Below are 22,661 nucleotides of genomic sequence, written 5' to 3'. Positions count from 1 at the left end.
AGTAGTGGTGAAAGGACACATACATTTATGAACTGGGCCGTGCTTATCAAGAATGTGTTTTAGAATTGTAGGACTCAAAGTATTCATACATCAGAACGGGACATTCAAATAAGCTGGAGTTGCATCAGCATGAGGTCAGACTTAAATCTATGCATACACACAGAATCGACATCTCCGACCAGGGCGGCCCTCCGATGTATAAATCATTCACAGCCCCCTTACAGTACAACTCACTATTCAAAGGCTCTTTCATCGAACAACTCTTCCTGCTAATGCCATTGAGACAAGACATAATCAGTTACAGCTAGCTAAACAATGCCTGCCATAATTGTACTGTGTTCAATAGCATTGTGATTCACAGACTCGTAAAACTGACTCTGATCTGATGCCAATGATCCATGAATTATATTTTGAATCCTCAAACATTAGTGGAGCTTGGAGGATAATTCTTAGTGCTTTGAGGTGTTTGCAGCCAGATAAATGGCTATGCTTTTGCTGGATCTGTCTTTCATATGAGCTATAACACCCTTAGCTCAAGGAGCAAGCAAACACAGATGATGAACTCAAAACACACACCTAAAAAGGTTGAATGCTGTAGGAGATAATCATAGGTGCCCTGCGGAAGTGACATGAATAGTACAAAATGAAAACCTATAGTCTGAATTCAAAAGACGGCTTTCAGCCATGGTTATATAAATGTTCCTGAAAGACCTCAAGAAACTTTATCTTAAAGGTCACCTATCATGCTATTTTTAGGCATATATTATGGGTCTCAGATATATAAAAATATATAAAAACATGTCAATGAGGTGTTTTGCTCAAAATACCAAACAGATGATGCATTTTAGACATCCCTCATATCCCTCTATTCCAGCCCTGTTAGAGAAACGCTGATTTTGGGTCCGTAGGAAAAGAGAGAGGGTTTTGTTTTCTGACACTTTGTGAGTTCCCTGACACACCGGGGACACATATTTATGTATAAAAGACATACAAAAGTGCATTTTGCATGATAGGTCCCGTTTTAACATCATAATTTAAATGTAGGCAACCAATTCCAGTTGTAAATTATGTAGTTGGAGTTTCAATCCTTGATAAATGTACTTGGAATGATATGTTTATTTAAAGAAATGTAATTTATATGATTTAAAATTTTACACAAAGTGCACAGACAAAAAAAAGATCGAGCTGATGACGATGATGTGTTTTGACTGTGCGAGGGGTTAGGCTTGGAGGTAAAAAAAGAGTCTGCTAATAAAAGGATGAAAGAAACGTTAACCACATTTGGGTTCATTTCACAAGATGTCAAAGTAGCAAAGAATCAGAACCTATGTCTGTCTGTAAAACACAGTAGTTCACAATAGATACACAATGAACTGCATTGCAATACCACTGTGTATATAACAACAATTACATTTGTTTGGACAGATACTTCATGGTTATGACTTGCTTTAAAACGAACCGGATTGAAATAAAGGCTTGAAAATGTAGCTCTGTGGAAAGAAAATGATTGACTGACATGTAAAACCTCCACCAGCCTGATAGCAGCCTCACCCCAGAGAGGAGATGAATTTATTCTAGGTGTATGTGTATAGATTCTGACAGGGGCTGTGCATCAGCAGCGCGCTCTGTCTGACCTTCCCTGCTGCTGAGCCCATTACGCTTCAATTAACGACAGCGGCCTGCTGCGACCAGAAGGAACAGCTGCTGAGCCCACATGGTGGTAATTCAATGAGAGTCCCAGACAGGGGGACACAAAACTTGATCCACCAATCAGACGCACCTATGCACAAGGGGATACAAATGTACTGTGCTGTATTGAGCTTTAAGACGGAGGAGTGAGAAGCGTGACCTGGACGCCATGAGGCCCTCACAGTATGCTAGGGATGGTCAGAAATATTGCTGAGCTTCACCATATGGGTAATTTGATTTTGCATGAAACTAAATCTGATTAGGAGCCATGCTCTCAGCTAATGGTTCCTCAAAGTTCATGTTAAAGCACTGCGGAGATTCTTTCAGATTGTGTTGAGTTGGTGATTATGGTTTCGTTGTTTAAAATGGGCCTTCTGCTACATTGTCTTATTTTAACCTTATAAGAAGCGTTTCCAAAATTGATATAATTCTATGTTTTCCATTTCAAATGAATAACGAATATGCCACTCCAGTTGACTTCACCTACTCTGGAATTCATCATTTTAAAAAGACAAAACTATTGTTCATTCTGAACCTGGCAAAACATGTTTACCTCAGGTAAACCTCACGTTTATTCTGATAACCAAATTAGGATTATTCATATCCCCAGCTAAGAGGAATACTTGGTAAAAACCTATAAGAAATTAGAACCCCGGTATAAATGAAAGGCTGTTGGGGAACTTAGATTTTGTGCAATATCAGTTATACTGTATTCTGAAAAGAGTGGGAAATTAGAGATTGAAAAATCCATAATGAAGCCAATGACTTAATTTAAATATGTATCATAAAAAAGCATGCATTTAGCACACAAAGCTTTTTACACGAGCAACTTGTAGCACAAAAAGTCACCTTGAAACGTTGTGCTTATGATGCAAAGCAACAACCAAATCCTGACAATGCAATTAACATGAAAAATGTGAAACAATTAGTTTGTGTGTAGACAGTGTTTCCCCAAAGCCCCTAACAGTGACCACACCTTATCTGTTACTTCACCAGAAGTCTTGGCGAGTGTAATTACACCGGGGCCCGCCAGCCTGGGACACTGCTGTGGGCCTGATTGGATCTCTCCTTGACTTGACCTCTTCGACCCAGGGTGACTGAAACAACTCTCTACATCTCGACAAGGAACAATGCATTAGTTAATCAACTGATAAAAGCTACAGATAAAAGTGTCCTGATCCCATTAGAGCTAGAAATAACTCTCCACCCTCGGCTGGCAGTTTTACTATTGCAAAGGATGTACTGTGGCATTGTATAGGGCCAGTATCTTTCACTGTGGGCCCTAAATGAGAAACTTTCTTAAAGTGGAGTCAGCAGAACGCAGACAGATGCAGAAATGAAACTTTTTTTCATCTTATCAGTGTTGTCCTATAGGTCACCCGAGAGCCATAGTTCTATTTGTATACCAAGATAAAATGGACAGACTTATTTTCTACATGTGGACAGTTAATCCTGAGCTAACTTAATTTGTACGTCTTTGTCCCTAGATATACACATTTTATCAGAGCCACAACCCACTAGATAAGGCGCTGTTTGCAAATTTAAATGGAAAAGATTACAGACTCACTTATCCCAAGTGCATACACACAGAGCTTTAAATAGCTGCTGTTTGATGAAAAGCTAAGACAAAAAACAAGGTGATTGAAATGTTGTTAACTGTGCTGATGATTCATTTTCATTTGTAATTTACATGTTACCTTAACTAATTAAAGTAATTCAACCTGGCTTTAACCCCTGCAAATTCAAACCGTTTTAGGGAATGAAAGAGTTAGTAGTAGTGTAGAAGTGCCATCTTGTACAATGGTATGATATACAGTATAGTTGTAATTTTCTTATCGAGTTAACATATGAAGAAAAGAGCGTAGCACTTTGAAATAGCAGTAACAGCCATGAGAATATGTTGACAGAGAGAAAGAGAGTGTTAGGTTAAATAAAATGGCACCAAAGAAGTGAAAAAACACACCTGGCATTGCCATTGTGAATATTTCTGTCATAAGAATGACTGAGTGTAACTTCCAAGAAGGTATGAAACTAAGAAACAATTGCTTTCAGGTTCATAGCATCACACCGTTGTTATATGGGGACTTATTAGAAAGATACAGGTGAATGCTCTCTGGAGGAATTTAGCAGCATGTGAAGCATGTGAATCACAACAGTCTACAGTGCGGGGATGGGACTGTCTTTGTCTCTTTGAATCCCATAATCTACTCAGACCTTCGGTGGCAGAGCGTTGCGACAGTTACTTCACAACTCTCACATTTGAATAAACGAGTCTGAAACAGGAAATGCAGTCTTGGATCAACAATCACCAACCAACAATTGCTGTACTGAATAATGCATTCCACATAACAATAGTGTGCGGCAAACACATGGGAGATAGAGTAGAGGAGGGCGCTGCCTGCTGTGAAATACATGGTCATTGAACATTTGACAAGTAACACTCAAGTCTCGAAAGTAATTGATAGGGTATAAAAGAGGACATTGAAGTCATTTTTAAATCTGTAACAAGACAGACAATTTGGAGCCCTGTCTACAAAATGCCCTCTGTCTCCAGCATGGCCCTGGTGGAAGTGAACAACAAGAGATCAGCAGACACTGGGCTCAAAAGAAATCTAAGGATAAAAGGTGCCAGGCAAACCTATGCCTGTAACCTTTCAAATGTATTCTACAAGCAAAAGCAAACCAGTAAAAACGAGTGAAAAAATTGCAAACGCACTAAAACTTTCTCTATCTTGTGAGTTGCAGCTAAGCCTTCAAAAACCTGCAGACGGTCAATTGATCTCTGGAGCAGGCCCAAGAATAAAGAACTACTGTATCCTAATCGGGCGGAAAAAGAGGCTTGATCAAAGATTTGTGCATCTTGGAATGAAACAAGTGATCCTATCTTTGCGAAATAAGTGATCCTATCTTTATTGTGTTGCTATAATGTTCACTGAAAATGACTTGAGGTTCAATAAAAAAAATCAACCCAAGGTTTCTAGCATTATGTTCTCTGTAAAAACTAGTGAAATATATCATGGTTGCAAGTAATTGTATTTATCAGTATAAGAATAACAGTGATAACTAATATTATGGTTTGGAATTATATAAGTATATATGGTAAATAAAACCAAAAAGGACCAATAATAATAATAATAGAGCCCTGGGAGATCCCATAAGAAAGTGCTTCTTTGGCAAAAAATACTGTCTTACTATATGTGCCAGACCAAAACATCTTGTAAGAGATTTCTTGATCCAATAGAAGGGATGAGTCCCTTACAATTTCCTTGGCTTATGTTTTAACATTGCTGGAAGCACCAGATCTGTCAAAATTGCAATTCTATTGTATCATCTTTTCAACTAGCTCATTATCGAGTCCTCGCTGAATCAATACATCCATATATCTATCTTCTCCCGCTTATCCGTGGTCGGGTCGCGGAGGTAGCAGTTCCAGCACAGAGCCCCAAACGTTCCTTTCCCTGGCCACATCAACCAGCTCTGACTGGGGGATTATATCAATGAATCAATACATAGCTTAACTAATTCCAAATTCTATGTTTCCCTTTCCTGGCCATTATATAATATTTCGATTTAAAAATGTACTTGATACTATGCATATTTAAAGTATTTAATTTCATCAACAGGTCTGCAGCATCCTGAATTTAGAAAAGAGCTATCAACATAATTACAGCCCTTGTGCAGGGAGATATGCTTCCACTAGGTAAAGAAATGTGTTCAAAACATCAAATCAAAACAAAACAAGGTCAACTTTGCATAACATTGGGCAATCTGGGTGTGATGGTATGGAAATGATGGACCTGTATAAACATGCAATTAATCTGAGTGCAGCTGACATTCATGAGCCTCTCTAAGAATAACTGTGCTATACAATTAAAGCCCAGATCTGATGCTTACATCACTGTGAATCATGTCCTTGAGCAGGCTTTTTGAATAGAAAAATATGAAGACCACATTATAGTACATCACATGAATTTCATCCTTCAGAGAATCAGTCTCTTGACCAGAGAGCAAAGTATCCATCTGTCCCTGTTGCTAAGATTCAACTCTCAACCCTTTGTTCCCCTTTCCTGACAGGGCTGTCCATGTTTGGCATATGCTGTCTTTTCATTGAGACTGTTCCCATTGACATGTTGTATAATTCTGCAGCATGTGTGACCTGCAACTGTTATTCAGGAACAGATCCTTTTTGAGCTTCGCTTCGACTTGTGTTGCCTATGTGAATCCCTGTTAACATTTGCACTTTTATCGTGTATTTACCCGAGTAAAGGCACTGTTCCATTTTCTACATTAAAGAGAAGGAAAATGAAATGGTTTGTACAACTTCAGCCTTATGTTTTCACGCAATACTAAACACCTCTTTAGATTTATATCCTAGCGATAAGATATACACACATCATGTCCAACAGTTAGAAACGATAAAGAAAGGCCCACTTTGATGAGCAGTTAGCATTTAAATTAAGATATACACCATATTAAATAATTGTATCAGCTTCAAAGTAGGTTTATATTCAGAAATGTGCTGATAATACAGATAGCGTTCTATTGAATAAATGCTCACATAGCCAGCAGGGTGCAAGTTAACTGAGAAGCCCCCAGGACTATATATTACACATTGAGAACAATTAAAAGATTATTTAACCTCCTACACAAGCTCTAATTGTTCCTATCAACTCCTCGGTGGGAAGATGCTGCGTGACATATGGACTATGGCGTGAGAGCTCTATCTCCTTTGTTGGGGGAGGCACTTATCTGATTGTGCTTCCTGGATAAGAGAGGGAGGATAAAAGAGAAGCTGAAAGTGGGACTTTATTGAACATTCTGTCTCTGTGGAGAACCCTGGGTTGGCTCACTTTGTGAAAGCAGAGACCTCGCAGAGACCTCACCATGGCCAAATCCAATCAAATGTTTTGAGGGCTGACAGGTCTAATCAGTCAGCGGTTGGTTGTTGCTCACCTCTCGGGTTCAGTTTAGGAGGAAAGCTTCAGGTTTTGGAATTTCAAAGGCGCAGAAGCAAAAAAATGTTGGTGAAAAAAACCTAGACTAGGAACAAGATAAAACTGAAAATATATTGTTTCTCCTGGTCTTCCGCCATCTTGATGGCATCCTTTTTTTTTTGTAGAGCAACATAAAAATGTGCTGCTCCATCATTCCAACAAGACAATTCGCTTGTAACACAGCAAGTGTAGCTTGGTAGCCGTTTCATCACCATTATAGTAAGCACAGTATAATAGCATCTTGTGACCATTAATTCAGATTTATATTGTGACTGAAATGTATTATTCTAGCAATTCAAAGCAGTTCTCAGCGTGTTAAGAGCTCTTTGCCCCTACGGACTTGTTTTTATCAATGTCTTTGATAATAACATTTTAGGCTGAGATTACACACAAAATAACAAAACCTGTCTCTGAAATCTATGTCAGATCAGCAGGTGGGTATTTGATGTTGGCAGAGGTACAATAAATGCAGCTTGAGCTCTCCAGCGAAGGTGCATTCAAACCAAGTTATTGAAAATCTTTTTCTTTTCAGTTTGGCTCAGCTGCCTGGTATACATTATTGTGCCTTTCCTCCTAACATACCAACAATAATACATTTACTTGGAGCTGCTCTCTTTTGGAAATACTGTGTGGCAGTCATTGGGAGTAAAAATGCTTTGCATTTCATAACACAATGGTATTCATGCTTAGCAATATACAAAGAAACTTCAAAATATCCTACTCAGAATTATTTGGACAGTCATTTCCCTGCACAATACAGTCAAAACTTCGGTTCATTAAAACTGCATAATATACATCTACAAAAGTAACATATAGAGTGCAATGCTTTGTATATATAAATGCAAATAAATTAATGTGGGGGTGTGATCACAGGCTGCCGAACACCATGATAAAAAGGTCCAATAACAGATCACAATGTGTGAAAAACATTCCTCCTTTTCAAGTAGGTGGCAAAAAACCGACTTGTGATTTTGTTAACAGTAATGTTGAAGTGTAATCATAATAATATAATTATATTATTCACTTTGTCAGACCCTGCTTGTTGGCTGTCAATGTGTGGATAGTGATGACAACACTAATGTTATTATAATGATCTTTATGATATAGAGTCAAGACATAAAGCACAGCAGAAGAAGCTAAATCGGATGGTGTGCAAGAGTAATAGATTATATCAACAATAATTAATAATAAATCATCCTGATGGCGTAGTTTGTTCATCAGATTAAATGCTGATGCTACATCTGCCATTTATAGTCAACCTGAGCCACAATCAATAGACACGCTAATCTAGATTCACATGCCATCTGTGGCTTTACCCAGTCGCCCAGGACAGTGATAAAACCAGCCTATTCTCAAAAGACTGTAGCACAAGGAACTCTAAAGATATTCTGCTATACAGTATGCTTCATCCACCTCTGACTGCAACTTTAAGAAAAGGAAGGTGAAACAACTGTAACAAAATAATTCTCTGTGTGCCATTAAATCCAAGAAGTTTCAAACTGACAGCTCGCTTGATTAACGGTGAGCCATGGCTTTTGTACTTCCATAGAATGTGATGTGTGGGAAATAGACACAATGTAATAAAAAAACTGGAAGACACTTTGGTTCAGCTGATTGGCCAAGAGACATTCCATTTGAACCATTGTTTACAGCAAGTGAACTTGTAACCTAGAAACACTCCATCAAGACAACATTCTAGGCCCTCTCAGGCCAGGATAATACAAATACATTTCATTGGAGCAATGCAATATTTAAGAGAACTTAAAACAACTGTTTGTCATACTTTAAGAAAACTTGTATTGTTTTTAGTGAACAGTTTCTATCAAAAAAAGTCAGGTTCTGCAAGAGTTTTGGTAGACATGAGCGAGGTCTAGAAGGAGCCATAGAGTTTGAGTTGGTGAAAGAAGCATTCAGGTTATTTACTTTAGTACAATAATCAATTAAACAGTACTAATTACAAGAACATTTTCATGTGTGTCAATTTTACTTGTTTTGATGTTATCAGCAAATATTGTGTCAATTTAAGCACAATTGGGAGACATTTTGTCCAATCAATTGTCCTTTAATCCAATCAACTTTCACTTTAAACCACAATTTGAACATTGATTGGTTCGGAAAATCTTTTTATTTATTTTTATTTTGTCTCAGACAGATATGTTCCTACGACCTTAATTCAGATATAATTGTAGGCTACTATGCTTAGTTTGGGAACCTTTGGCTGATTTTATTGTAGGAAATGAGCCTCTTAAATAATCTCATAATGATGTCACCAGTTCAGATATCTCAGGTTACAAATCACCCTGTAAAAGATCATATATTAAGAGCCAATTTGAACTCAGAATCACATGCCGCAGACCTCACCCACCTCTCCAGTTAGAGGAGAGCTAGTGTAGTCACTGTCCATTTCCAGAGTTCCTGCTCTGGGGATGAGATGTAAAACAGTCGGAGTGCAATAACCAAACATTGGGAAAGCTGCGCTCATCTCGTTTTATTTGACTAGGTTGTAAAGAACTTAAGATGTCATTTAGAATTGGGATATAAGCAGAACAATTCATCCTCAACAATATTGGTGCAACATATTCGTAAAGTAAAAATGCAAGTCAGACTTTATTCTATTATTTAGAGGTCAAAAGACTTTTAATAAAGACATACTTAATTAAACGTTATTAGAAATATAAACAATATGTAACCCCTTGTATTTCCAGTTACTTTTCCTTTAATAAAGAATAACTTCTAAAATGTACTTAGTCGTTGGTTTATAGTTTATAATAATGGTATTAGAGTTATTACTTTCCGACACTGGGAATTTGTTACATATTAGTGTTAAAATTATCCAAACTCACAGTCACACTTGAGCTTGTCTTTTTTTCTATAATAATTAGCAAAGTTTGTTGGCATGTTAGTTGTAACATACAACTCAGCTCAGCGCTAACTTTTAAACGTTCTGCCTTGGCTCCAAAAACCTTTGTTTAATTGGAGAAAGTTCTGACACATCCAGTCATTGATTTGTTCAATGCACTTACTCAGTGTCTGAATTGGAGCATAGTCTCCTGGTGAAATTGTTAAGTAAATTTGTGTGTCATCTGCATAGCTATGGTAACTTATTTTGTTGTTTTTCATTATCTGAGCCAGTGGTAGCATGTAGATGTTAAAAAGAAGAGGCCCCAAGATGGAGCCTTGAGGAACCCCACATGTCATATTTGTCAACTCAGATGTGTATTTACCTATAGAAACAAAGTTGTTTCTGTCCTTTAAGTAGGATTCAAACCAATTTAGAACTGTTTCCGAAAGTCCCACCCAGTTTTCCAGTCGGTCTAGTAATATGTTGTGGTCAACAGTGTCAAACGCAGCACTGAGATCTAATAATACTAACACTGAAGTTCTGCCACTGTCTGTGTTTAAGTGGATGTCATTGAAGACCTTTACAAGAGCAGTCTCAGTGCTGTGGTTTGGACGAAAGCCTGACTGGAACACATCGAAACAGTAATTTAAATGCAAGAAGTTACTCAACTGTTGAAAAACAACTTTTTCAATGAGTTTACCTAGAAATGGGAGGTTTGATATGGGCCTGTAATTGTTCATTACTGAAGCATCTAGATTATTCTTTTTAAGAGCGGTTTAATGACTGCAGTTTTCAGGGCCTGTGGAAAAATACCTGAGTGAAGAGATTTGTTTACTATATGAAGTAGATCTGAGGCCATGCAAGGCTAAACATCTTTGAAAAATCCTGTTGGAATAATATCAAGGCAGCAGGAGGAGGATTTCAGAAGTTGAATAATGTCCTCCAGGTTTTTATCATTAATCTGATGGAATTGTGTCATGGTGTTTGAATTGATGTTAGGTGGACATAGGGACAACACATGTGCTGTACCTGATACAGAGGCACTGACTGCTTGTCTGATTTTCTGAATTTTGTCAGTGAAGAAGGAGGCAAAATCATTGCACGCCCTGGTGGATAGAAATTCAGAGGCTACTGACACTGGGGGGTTAGTTAGTCTGTCGACGGTAGCAAACAAGGCACGTGCGTTGTTTTTGTTTTTGGTAATGATGTCAAAGAAGAACGATTGTCGTGCGTTTTTCAATTCCAAATGATAAAGGCCAAGTCTCTCTTTATAGATTTCAAAGTGAACCTGGAGATTTGTTTTTCGCCACCTGCATTCAGCTTTTCGACATTCTCTTTTTTCTGTTCTCACGGTCATGGCCTTTCTCCATGGAGATATTTTCTTGCCAGACACTTCCTTTACCTTAGTTGGAGCAATGGCATCTATAACATTTTTAATTTTTGAATTAAAATGATCTACTAGCTCATTTACTGAGATGTTAGCAGGGGCAAGTGTGGAAGAAAAATTCTGAGTAAACATTTCCCTAGTATTTTCAGCTAAATATCGCTTTGTGGTTACCTCTTTTTGAAAGTGTTTGTGAACAGAAATAGAGCTCTCAAAAAAAAACACAGGAATGGTCAGAGAGTGCAACATCAGTCACCACAACCTTAGAGATATTCAGACCCTTTGAGATAATTAAGTCCAGAGTGTGCCCCTTATTGTGCGTGGGCTCCGTCACATGCTGAGTCAGTCCATAGCTATCAAGAACACAAAACAGTTATTTTGCCCCTCTGTCCTGGGGGTTGTCAACATGGATGTTAAAATCACCAACAATGACTAGACGGTCAAAGTCAATACACACTATAGACAATAGTTCAGTAAAGTCATCAAAAAAGCTTGCACAGTATTTGGGTGGTCTATAGATATTTATGAACAGAGCTCGAGAGGAGCATTTCAACTGAAGGGCCACATATTCAAAAGAAGTAAAGTTCCCATAAGATGTCTTCCTGCATTGAAGGGAATCATTGAACAGAATAGCAACTCCACCCCCTTTCTTATGCATTCTTTCCTGACTCATAAAACTAAAGTTGGGAGGGGTTGATTCGATAAGAACAGCTGCACTGTTATTTTGTTCAATCCAAGTTTCTGTTAAAAACATAAAATCGAGATTGTGCTCAGTGATAAAATCATTGATTACAAATGTTTTTCCTGCCAAAGACCTGACATTTAATAAAGCTAGTTTAAGTTCGTTAAACACACTATCAGTCAGGTTTTTTGTAACAAGCTGTGGCTGACATGGAATCACTGCTAAATTAGATAAACTCACACAAACGTTTGAGCGCTTCCTGTATCTAAGCTGATTCACCGCTCTTAATCTATTACCTATCAACACAGATATCGGCAAAGCTACAGGCAGGCAGGGCCCCGGCATGTCCTGGAAAGAGTTGAGACTGCCATACGCCCTTGAGCCTGGACCCAGTAAATATCAGTTTGCAGCGTTTTGTACACACACATCCCTATCAGGCTTTGAAGGGGAGGGAGGACCCACCACCCTGCTCCTCTCATCATAGGAGGGCAGAGTGAGGGCTACACTGTAGAAAGGGGGGTTTGGAAATCTGCTTCCATCTTCCTTGTATTGTTTTGGTTTGGATGATTGTGGTAGGCAAGTCTCAGGTCTTTGCGCTCAAGTCCGAGTCAAGTCTCAAGTCAGGATGGGCAAGTTCAAGTCAAGTCCAAATCCTAGACTTTGAAAAACTGAGTCTTTAACAAGTCATTATGTGCTTTTCACCAAATGTAATGACACCCATCAACAGAATAATACTTAATATTCAAACTGCTCTTTATTAGTCACATTAATAATGTAATAATCTCTCTGCTGGTAAAGTAACGTTTTTTTTCTATTTTAAGAGGGATAAGTAAGGTAAGGCTACCGTGACGGTTTGATTCAGAAGGAGTTTAATTTATAAGATCCATGATGTTAAGGTGACCAGAATGTTTATTTCCACTGTGTACAACATGTTATAAGGGACCCACAATCTATCTTTATGCAAGGGATAATGTGCAGCGAGGCGGTCTCTATAAAGAACACCTGCATCTAGATCCCTCTGCAGGTGGTACTTTAAGTATATTTTGATGCTAATACTTTTGTACTTTTACTTGTAACATTTTGAATGAAGGACTTTTTATTGTAACCGAGTATTCTTACACTCAGGTACTTATACTTAAGTATAAGATCTGAACTTCTCCCACCTCTGACAATAAATCCCGAGTGGATACCAACAAAAAAAGAAGGTTATTTTCATTTTTATAAATCCTGCACTCAGCTTTGCTTTCTCCAATATCATTGAAATGCAGCCAGATGCTGCTTCTTTTTTCGGTTTTCCCATGTACTTGCATTTAAATCCGGCTCCCTGTCTCCCCGTCACTCTGTGTAGCTGGCCTGTACCACTACACTTGCTGTCTTTAGAGCGTCTGCGCACATAATGGTACGATCCTAGTGTGTCCTCGCATATGATTGGCCGCATGGTGGCTCAGCAAAATAAAGTCCCGCCCCTGCCTGCATGGATTCACAGCAAGACTTGGAGCGGCTGAAGATTCTGCTCTCCCCGACAGGAGTCTGCTCTCCTCGCGGTAGCTCGCGATCAACGTGTTGGAGACCCATCAATTAAGTAGCAAGTCACCTCAAGTCAGAAGGCTCAAGTCCAAGTCAAGTCCCGAGTCAATGGTGTTCAAGTCCAAGTCGAGTCGCAAGTGTTTTGTGATTTTGTCAAGTCGAGTCCAAAGTCATCAAATTGGTGACTCGAGTCCACACCTCTGCTGTATACTGTAAAGCACTTTGTACATTCGGGTGCTATATAAATAAAGTTTTACTTACTTACAACTGTTTGTGGAGACTTTTTGGAAGCTAGGAGCTTATCACACGTGTGTGAGAGCGCTTTTACAAACAAAAACACACTCACACACCTTGTTTGTGCCTTTGTTAAACAATCGGATGAAAAATATGTTTCTTAAACACAACATTGTGTTTTGGTTTCCTAATAGGTTCCCCCTTCTATGTTTGCATCACACAAACAGGACTCTTATAACAGTCTCATACTGTATTCTGAATGTTGTTTGTATGAACTGATGTACATGTTGTTGCAAGACATGACAGACTTGCTAATTTGCTAGTCAAGGACATGAGGTCGTATCAACTTCATCTTTGATGATGTTAAAATATTCCTGGGTTGTGTTCGAACTGTGCGATAGGCCATTTGTTAACTTTAAATATTTCACAGTTCATACGGCAGATGTCGTCAATGAAGGCAGCGGGCAGGTGTTTGTTTAGGATGTTGCCTGTTTGACCAAAGCTTTGAAAAGGTGCTCCTCACCAAGGTTACAAAGTGTGTGACTAGTTCTCAAGATGTATTTGAATTGAATACAGAATGCTTCTTTTACTTTGGGGTTGTCAATGTCTAGTGGTTTGTATAGAGTCTGTGGATGATGAAAATGTAAAGACAACTAATTTTATACCAGAACAAATGTTAAGTCCATATAAAGGGTATATTTGTTCTGGCTTGCTCTGCATGCCAGTTAATAAACCCTATCCCTAATTAAGATCTATATCCGTCACTTATATTTTATCACATCATGCATGTGTGATTAATCAACTAGAACCTGGTCTATGTACTGGAAACAGCCAGGCTGTATACTGCTGCTGAACTGATTGGGCTGTAAAAGAACGATACAGAGCCAATGAAAGTCAATGGCAATTAAATATCTTCATAATTTGATTAACATTTCCTATTGCAAAAGTCCTTTGATGAAGGATAGAACCTGGGATCATTATTAGCATTTAATACTGTAAAATAATAATTTCATTTTGGTGTGATTGATCCCAAAGCTAAAGAATATAAATAGTGTTTTGTTGTGAGTGCATGGATCTATGAGACTCTTCCCATCAAAATGTCCAATCTTCAAAAGAATATAATCTTAATATTTGTAATCCTATTTTTACTATTTTAACACTTCAAAAAGGTATGTACTGTAAAACCTGTAGGAGGGAAAAGTGAGTATTGATTACCAGAAATTCAATACGCTCTTAGAAAACACTTGCCAACAACTGCCGTATTCCAGAGGAAAGAATTAGCACAGTCAGTTTACAGTGTTGCTTGTATGGCTCTTGCTGTTCATGCAGACATTTATATTTCAATATTTTTTAGGCAAAAAAAAGAATAAAAGATTTGGATTTGAAAGGAAATAGCGGCTCCACAGGGTCTCATTCTCATATCCCCATGTCATTAATCGAGGTTGGCATGGCTTGGTTGGAAAATGGCTTCAGTTTTCATGAGTAACCTTGCATACTTCTGCTCTAATACAAAAGCAATCCACCATTAAACCCACTTCATTCACAACACAAACCGTTATGCATGTAGAAAGTCTATGAATGGCAAAGCTCTCACCAAAATGACCCTTGATTAGCCAAAATTACTGAAGCTAATTATGTATCATGAGATCAATTGAGTACAATGTGTGATACTCAATTGTAACTGTCAATCATGCGTTTTGAAACTTCATAATGCATGACTGTATTTCTTTGAATTTCAAACAAATGTGTCTTAATGCTACATAGCTCAAACTCAAACATGAAGGAATATGTGAATGTGTCTATTCTCATGCAGTTTTTTTATACGTTTCTTTCCAACAGTGGATATACAAACTGCTTAAACATTGAGTTTGCTGTCAATAAAAATACACGTGTTATAGAAAGATTAAGATGGTCCTGCGAAGAAGAGAAGTCTAGCGGTTGAGTTTAGAAGCTCAGGTGTTATTCAACAACATCAGACTATAAAAAATATATATATATTTGTTGTTGGTGAAGTGTATAACCGATGAGCACTAGCATGCCCTGGCACTTGTAACTGTACCACAGTTGTGTGTATGGAGTTATTCCCTTTCCAAGGCACTGGCACTTGGCTAGGAGACACTCAGCAACAGCACAAGAAACCAGCAAGTGCCAGTCATTATCTCATTGTTTAGAGGCACCCAGCCTGTCCTAATTAGATGCAAAAGAGAATGGAAACTGTATTTAGTGGCACTGCAAATGAGTAAAGAGAATACCTCACACAGCCTACTGTTGCAGGCTGGAATATAATGAAATAATGATCTACCATGGGATCTCCCGTGGAGAGCAAATCATATCAACAGGTGGACTTTTGAAACGGGCTGAAAAGAACCAAGGGCCATAAAAAAAAAAGGACTGTATCAACGAAACTTGCACCCAGGTGTCGGGGCACAAAAGTGAAATTATTAAACTGATCTTCACAGCGGCTCTTCTTAGAAAAATACACCATCACACAGCTGTAAATAAAACCATTAGGATATTTCAGTAAATATGTGTATGTGTACTTGGATGTATTCCTTACAAACTTGGCATTAGATGTGGTCCACTTTCATTGTATTTGCTGCAGCTTCATACAGTATAACCCTGTCACAATAGACAAGATGACATCTGATCCAACATTAATTTCAAAGAGTGCTTTGTTTGCATACAAAGCCTGCAAACTATAAGCACAGCTTGAAATTGTAACTAGGTTGTGTCTGTCAGTTCCTTTTGCTATGAAGGCAGGTAGCCAAGAGTTTGCTCAAACAGTATTTTCTATGCTGCTAGATTTAAGTCATACAATAAACACTGCATTTACTTGTCTCACTGATTCAATTGTTTCATGGCCTCATTAAAAGTAATGCATGTAAGTATTCTAAACCAGAAAGTGGTGTGATAGTGTTGGGCATAACATATTTTTGTAGTACTTATATTTAAATATAAATGAAACGTGAGTGTTAGTTCTTTATGTTCTGAACACTAATGCTTGTCCGCTGTTTGTCAAATGCAGCAGAAAGAAAAGGATGGAAGGATCACTGACATCAGTTGGTTACCAACTTCGTAAGACTACGGCTCTGGGCTACCAAATCCTAACCCTCATTTACACACGTGCCTTGACAAAAACACTGATGAATATTTTAAAACTATTCAAACTGAAGGTGAGGGCTCATTGTCAATACGCCTGCATCATTTAAAACATTCTTTCCAAAGTCAAAAATGTGAGGTTGTACATCTGTGTGTGGACATCTTTGTCTGTTTAAAGACACAGGGCCAGAAATGTCAATGGCAATCTAACTGGATACTCAGAATAATATGGACTGCACAAAGGCAGCGGCGGAGCTGGGGGGTGAATCTAGCTGAATCCTGGCCACCCCAAACACCCTCACCACGGGGGCCCAAACAATTTTAGAACATTAAGAAAAAAACGTTTAAGTAACCTTTCATCATTCATCAAGAATTAACATTAATAGGACGTTATATCGATAATGTACTCACTAAACTTACAATTAATTTAACTTATTTTCTTCCAAAAGTTAATTATCCAAAGCCTCTGTACACCCCCTTCTATTTACATGTAATGGTTTGGTCCCGCCTCCAAACGCAGTGCAGCACCGCCGGCACTTTCTAGCAGAGAGAGAGCATGTGAGGAGCAGGGATGCTAGTACTTACGTGTGTGCCATGTCTCAACGACTAACAAAGTCAGGCTTTCAAAAGAGAAAAGAAAGGAGAGAAAGACAAGAGAGAGGGACTAAAGGGCGACAGTATGTCACCCAGTTTTTCAAAAGAAAAGGTGGGTGTGGTCCATGAGTGGTGGAAATGTGTCTGTTAGCTAAGCGTAGTCCATTGTAACCCAGCTTCCCCAAATTTCTTTCTTTTTGGTGTCTATATACGCTGGGATCCGGAGTCATGGATGATCCTGCGGTCCTGTGTCCTGCATCGCGAGCCCTGGATCTTGAGTCGTGGCTGTGGTCCTGGATCATAGGTCCTGGATGGATATCCTCGTGGATTCATCTTCCTATTATACACACATGCATTTCCAAACATTTTGACTACCTATGTTGCAAATGTATTATCTTTTCAATTTACACACGGCATCTATTGCACGTCTGTCCGTCCTGGGAGAGGGATCCCTCCTCTGTTGCTCTCCCTGAGGTTTCTCCAATTTTTCCCTTTAAACTGTGGGTTTTCTCCGGAAGTTTTTCCTTGTACGATGTGAGGGTCTAAGGACAGAGGGTGTCGTATTGTCATACTGATATTCTGTACAAACTGTGAAGTCCACTGAGACAAATGTAACATTTGTGATATTGGGCTATATAAATAAACATTGATTGATTGATTGATTGATTGATTGATTGATTGTAAATAATATGTTGTATGTATTTTTTTACTAAGCTGACATTAAGTACTGTTAATATATATCCAGAAAATTCAGAGGTTTTTCATTTCACTGCTCTTTTAGCTGACATTTAATAAATGCAGGTACATTTTTTGCAGCTATTCATACTAAATCAGTTGTCCCTCCCTCTGGTGCCAGGACCAACAGATCCATCTCTAGGCTCAGCAGCCCTGTCCCCCCATAATGCTGAACCTGAACCATATTTTCTCCCAACTGAAGGAGGTGAGCAGCATTGTGTTGAATGCCATGCCCCTTAACATATCTGAAGAGAGACTAGAATACAAAATAGATATATATATATATCAAAACAAAAAGCTAACATCTAATTTAAATTACACATTTCAAACAGTATTTTTCCACATATTTAAGTTATATTTATTTGGATTTATGCATTCATGTTGAGAATGTTCCATTCAAAAATGTTATTATTAAAAAATACATTTACACCATAAAAGATGACTATTGAGATCTATTGTCAGGAATGTTAGTCTTATATCAAATAGTGAATTCTACTGCAGCAGAATGTTGCACGTCTGCACAGTGTTACATTTTCACTAGAGATTGGTGAGTCCTGATTCATCCGGATCATTAACCCGGATCCTAGTAATGAGCTGGTTGTGACGAGTCTCCCCTCTCGATTAACCCGAGTCCTACACCTGGTGACGTACAAATTAAAACTATAAATTGCGTCACTCGTTACTCTTTTTATAACATCCATCTGCCTAGCCTTTAGCAAGTAGGATAGTTGCCAGAAGTTATCGTTTGGCTCATGGGAGTGGACGCGGATCAGTGAAACTTCCAGTTCCTGCAGACTCGTGCGGACTCAGAGCCGTAACCGTAGCAGATCCAGAGATCCAGGCAGACTCATCATGCACGAGTCAACAGCAGACTCAGATTCGCAAATCCTGACTCACTGAATCAAGGGAACTTCTTTCACTTCCTGCAGACTTGTGGGGACTCAGAGTCGTAACCGTATAGCAGATCCAGAGATCCAGACTCGTCATGAACGAGCATAGCCGCGGGAACTGGGAAGTCATTTTACTTAGAGGGTGCGGACAAAAGTGAGGAGAGATTTCAACTACAGTAACATGTACACCATTCGCAGCCCCGCCTCCAGCACCCCTACTTCCCGCGGCTATTGTGCACGAGTCAACAGCAGACTCAGAGATTCGCAAATCCTGACTCAGTGTGCAAAACATAGCAGACTCGTGCGGACTCAGAGCCGTAACCGTATTGCAGCAGATCCAGAGATCCAGCAGACTCGTCGTCATGCACGGGTCAACAGCAGACTCAGATTCGCCAAATAACCCTTTTTTTATAACATTTTATTAAAGCAAAATGCACTGTGTAGCAGAGGTTAATGTAACGTTAGTTTAATATGTTCGTGAAATGCAACAACTTTTCGGTTTCACCAGTAGGATTTCTACGCTCTTGGTGATGCTGACTGATATGACTCGTATGATCCGGATCTCTTCAATGACTGACTCAGAAGACTCCGAGTCCGTAAAAGGATCCGGATTTGCCATCTCTAATTTTCACAGGTCAGTGTCAGTAAATATTGTGCAGTTAGTATTGGACTACAAGATAGATGCAAGCCTGTACAGGTAGAGTTATTTAAAGCATAAATTAGTCGGTTGGGTTCTGGAGGTGTGGTTACAGTAATTGTGCTTGGTTGGCGTGGCCTGGGCCTGGTGGTGGGGCCCAATGTGATATATTTTCATGGGGCCCAAAATCCCTGGTGTGTATGGCCAGAGGGCAGGACCTTTAAACACATGTACTACCCAATACCATTGTGAGGCTGAACAAAGGGACCTTTTAAAAAAACTAAAAATGTATTGACTTTTTTAGGATAGCTTAAAGTAATGTTGTAAAATTACAACCAGGGGCCTTACAGGGTTAAGGGCTATTTACTTTAAGATGTTTATTCTTAACCAATCATTTAATAAAAAAACTCTTATTTAAATGATGTGTGTGTGTCTCTGTATTCCTGATGATACACTGAGAGAATGAGCTCATAGTGCTGCTGATCACCATAAGCTAAACAGTCTATTGCATTACATTTGTATAATGTAAGCTTCGTTGATACTTTGCCTGCAGGAATACGAAAAAAATAGTTAGATATACTGAATATTATTTGATCTATTCCACCACTTAATCCCAAATAATGTAGAGGTGTGTTGTAGGTGCCTTAAATAACCCCTTATTTTCTAGTGAGATGTATTTTGATGTTCATATAATAGTAATTTCAATGCCACCCCAAAATGATCACTGGTTCCATCCTGGCCACCCCACTGAATATGTCCTGGCTCCGCCACTTCACAAAGGGACGGGACATAGGAATGCACATCTCTGCGAGCATTAGGAATGGCATACAGCTGCAGTACAAAACAGGCAGTACAAGAAAGGATAAAGAGAAGCATTATCTTGTCAGTACATCCACAAAGGAAGCTAATTAAAATGTCAATGTATTCATACACTGCTGCAAAGCTGACTGTCATCATTAATGTGTAACTTTTTAAAACGATTAATCAAATTTAGTTAGGGACTTTTTAAGACATTTTATTGAACACATGACATTATATTGCATGGTCATTTGCAAACTGATACTAATTATACTTGTGTTATTATAGAAAATATCCTATGAGTAAACCAAAACCAACAGGTGCTGCCTGTGCAATCATCCCTGATGATTTATTATAGTTGTATTGTAAATCTGTTATGTAGTGGAGACACATCCAATTTTTAAATCTGAGGCATAACTTTATATATAAATATAATATTTATAAGTGTCCTGTCAGAGCCCCTTTGTGTCTTTCCATTTCATGTTAGATGTTGTTTTGACTCACTAGATGTAGGGATTCGTGTAAATGTCGAGACATTGGAAGAGATAGTCAGTGACTTGCCATCCATGGGGAATCGTCTTCAGCCTTGGTAACACCAGATGTGCAATTTTAGAGCCTCTAAGATTTCCATATAACATATTCCCATCTTATTGGTAATTTCACCTGAAGATAGCTTCTAATCATGGCAAATCAGAAAGATGCGACAGTGGCATTAAAAAGAGACTCAGTGAATCAGAAGTACTTTTCTTTTAAGTAGCTCCAATGGGATCACTCTGGGCTCTCACCTCTGCAGTCTAAGTCTGTATTAATAAGCGGGTATACACTTTCCACTTAGCAGTTATTGCTTGTGACATCCTCTTATGTAAAATGTCTTCTCTTACTCAATCCATAGGACACAAAAGGGTGTTTGAAACCTGTGCTAACCCCTGAATATCAAAGTGGCATCGCATCAAATCTGACTGACTGCAGCTGCACATTTCTATTATAGGAGATAGCAGGAACAGCATGTTTTCACTAAGGTCATGTGTTCTCTTCAGGTGAACAACTCTTTTCCTCTTTCATTAGATGTAATTACTGGTGACACCTCAAACTCAGCAGGAGAATAACAAAAAAGATAATGTCAAGTGAGACAGAGGGTCTTGTACGGGAAGGAAAAAAGACGTATTTGACCGTTAAGGAAGAACTGTTTTGCTGCACTAATTCTATTACGCGGAAGGAAGATTTAGTGAATATAGCCAGTGATCCACAGTTAATAGGGGTGACGGAGATCTAGCTAAAGGCCAGTGGGCCGGCAGGAGGCTGGCCGGTTTCCGTGACAGCTTCCTTCAGCTGCCTGACAACTGCATAACAGCCAAAGAATAACCTGAGTGGTCAGTTGGAAAGAGCCACAGACAAATAAGCCGGTTACTTGACAAAGACCCTTGAGATAAGGCTCCTACATTTGTATTCCAAGTGGAAAGGGGGGTTGGGGCTAATGTAATTGAAAACTGTTGGGGTGTTGGGGGTCAGCAAATTCAATAGACTATGGAAAAAACGTGTTTGTGTTCCGAGCAGCGAGTGAAGTAGCAATAGTCCGGCTGAGCACAACGATTCCCCTGCACAAATAATAGCTTCCAAATTCTGCCCTCTATCACACTGATGTGAAGAGGGATGGGAGCATGAAATCATTGTTGCTAACTATGTCAAGGATAACACTTGCTAAGAGAGGTTTCCGGCTAAATAGGATTTATTTAAGTGGATACTTTTTAAGCCATAGGGAAAAAAGGTGACAATTTATTTGCCATAACCAATCTTTCTCGATTCAGTTCCTTTGCCTCTTTGTCGACTTGGAGCATTCAGCAGTCATTTAAAGAGGTTATTTACAGCTTGCAGTTTTACTTACTAATGAATTAAAATGAATGAATGAAACATAAGAAGTGAAATACTTCAGTGTGGTGAGCATCAGTATTGGTCCACCTTGAGTGATTTGACCTTCAGCTGGCGTTGAATTTATGCTTTACTACCCGTGTCAGCAAAGGTAATGATATCAAGGAATCCCTGGATGCCCCTATCATGGATAATTACTTGATGAACACACACACACACAAATATGATCTTTAAAATAATGTAGAAATCCACCCCAAAAAAGCTACAACTAAACATGCTAATGGTTTGTTCAGCACCTCACTTATGAAGATGTATATAGCCAAATCTAAATTGACAATGGACTATCAATACAGGGTTAAGGGCTATCAATACCACAAGAGCACATTAAATGGGCGTATTAAAAAAGAACCACATGAATACAACAGCTATCTGTATTATATTTTCCCATTCAGCTTATCCCAACACATGTTATTCAGGATGAATGTGGTGCCTATTCAAATCTTTGATGATTATTTATAGTCTATGCATACAGTATATTTACTCTAGAATATTCATATGTGATGTGAGGAAACTCTCCGTGGAGTTGAAACTAGCCCATCCCTGTTTGCCTATTTGTTGAGTTTCATTATTTCCTATGGACTTTTCAGAAAATTAAACCATTTTTAAGTTTGGAGCGGAAAGCAAAAGCTA

This window comes from Gymnodraco acuticeps, unplaced genomic scaffold (assembly GCF_902827175.1).
Source record: "Gymnodraco acuticeps unplaced genomic scaffold, fGymAcu1.1, whole genome shotgun sequence".
NCBI classification, from domain to species: domain Eukaryota; kingdom Metazoa; phylum Chordata; class Actinopteri; order Perciformes; family Bathydraconidae; genus Gymnodraco; species Gymnodraco acuticeps.
The sequence above is the reverse complement of the archived record's forward strand: the minus strand, read 5'-3'. Positions refer to the sequence as shown.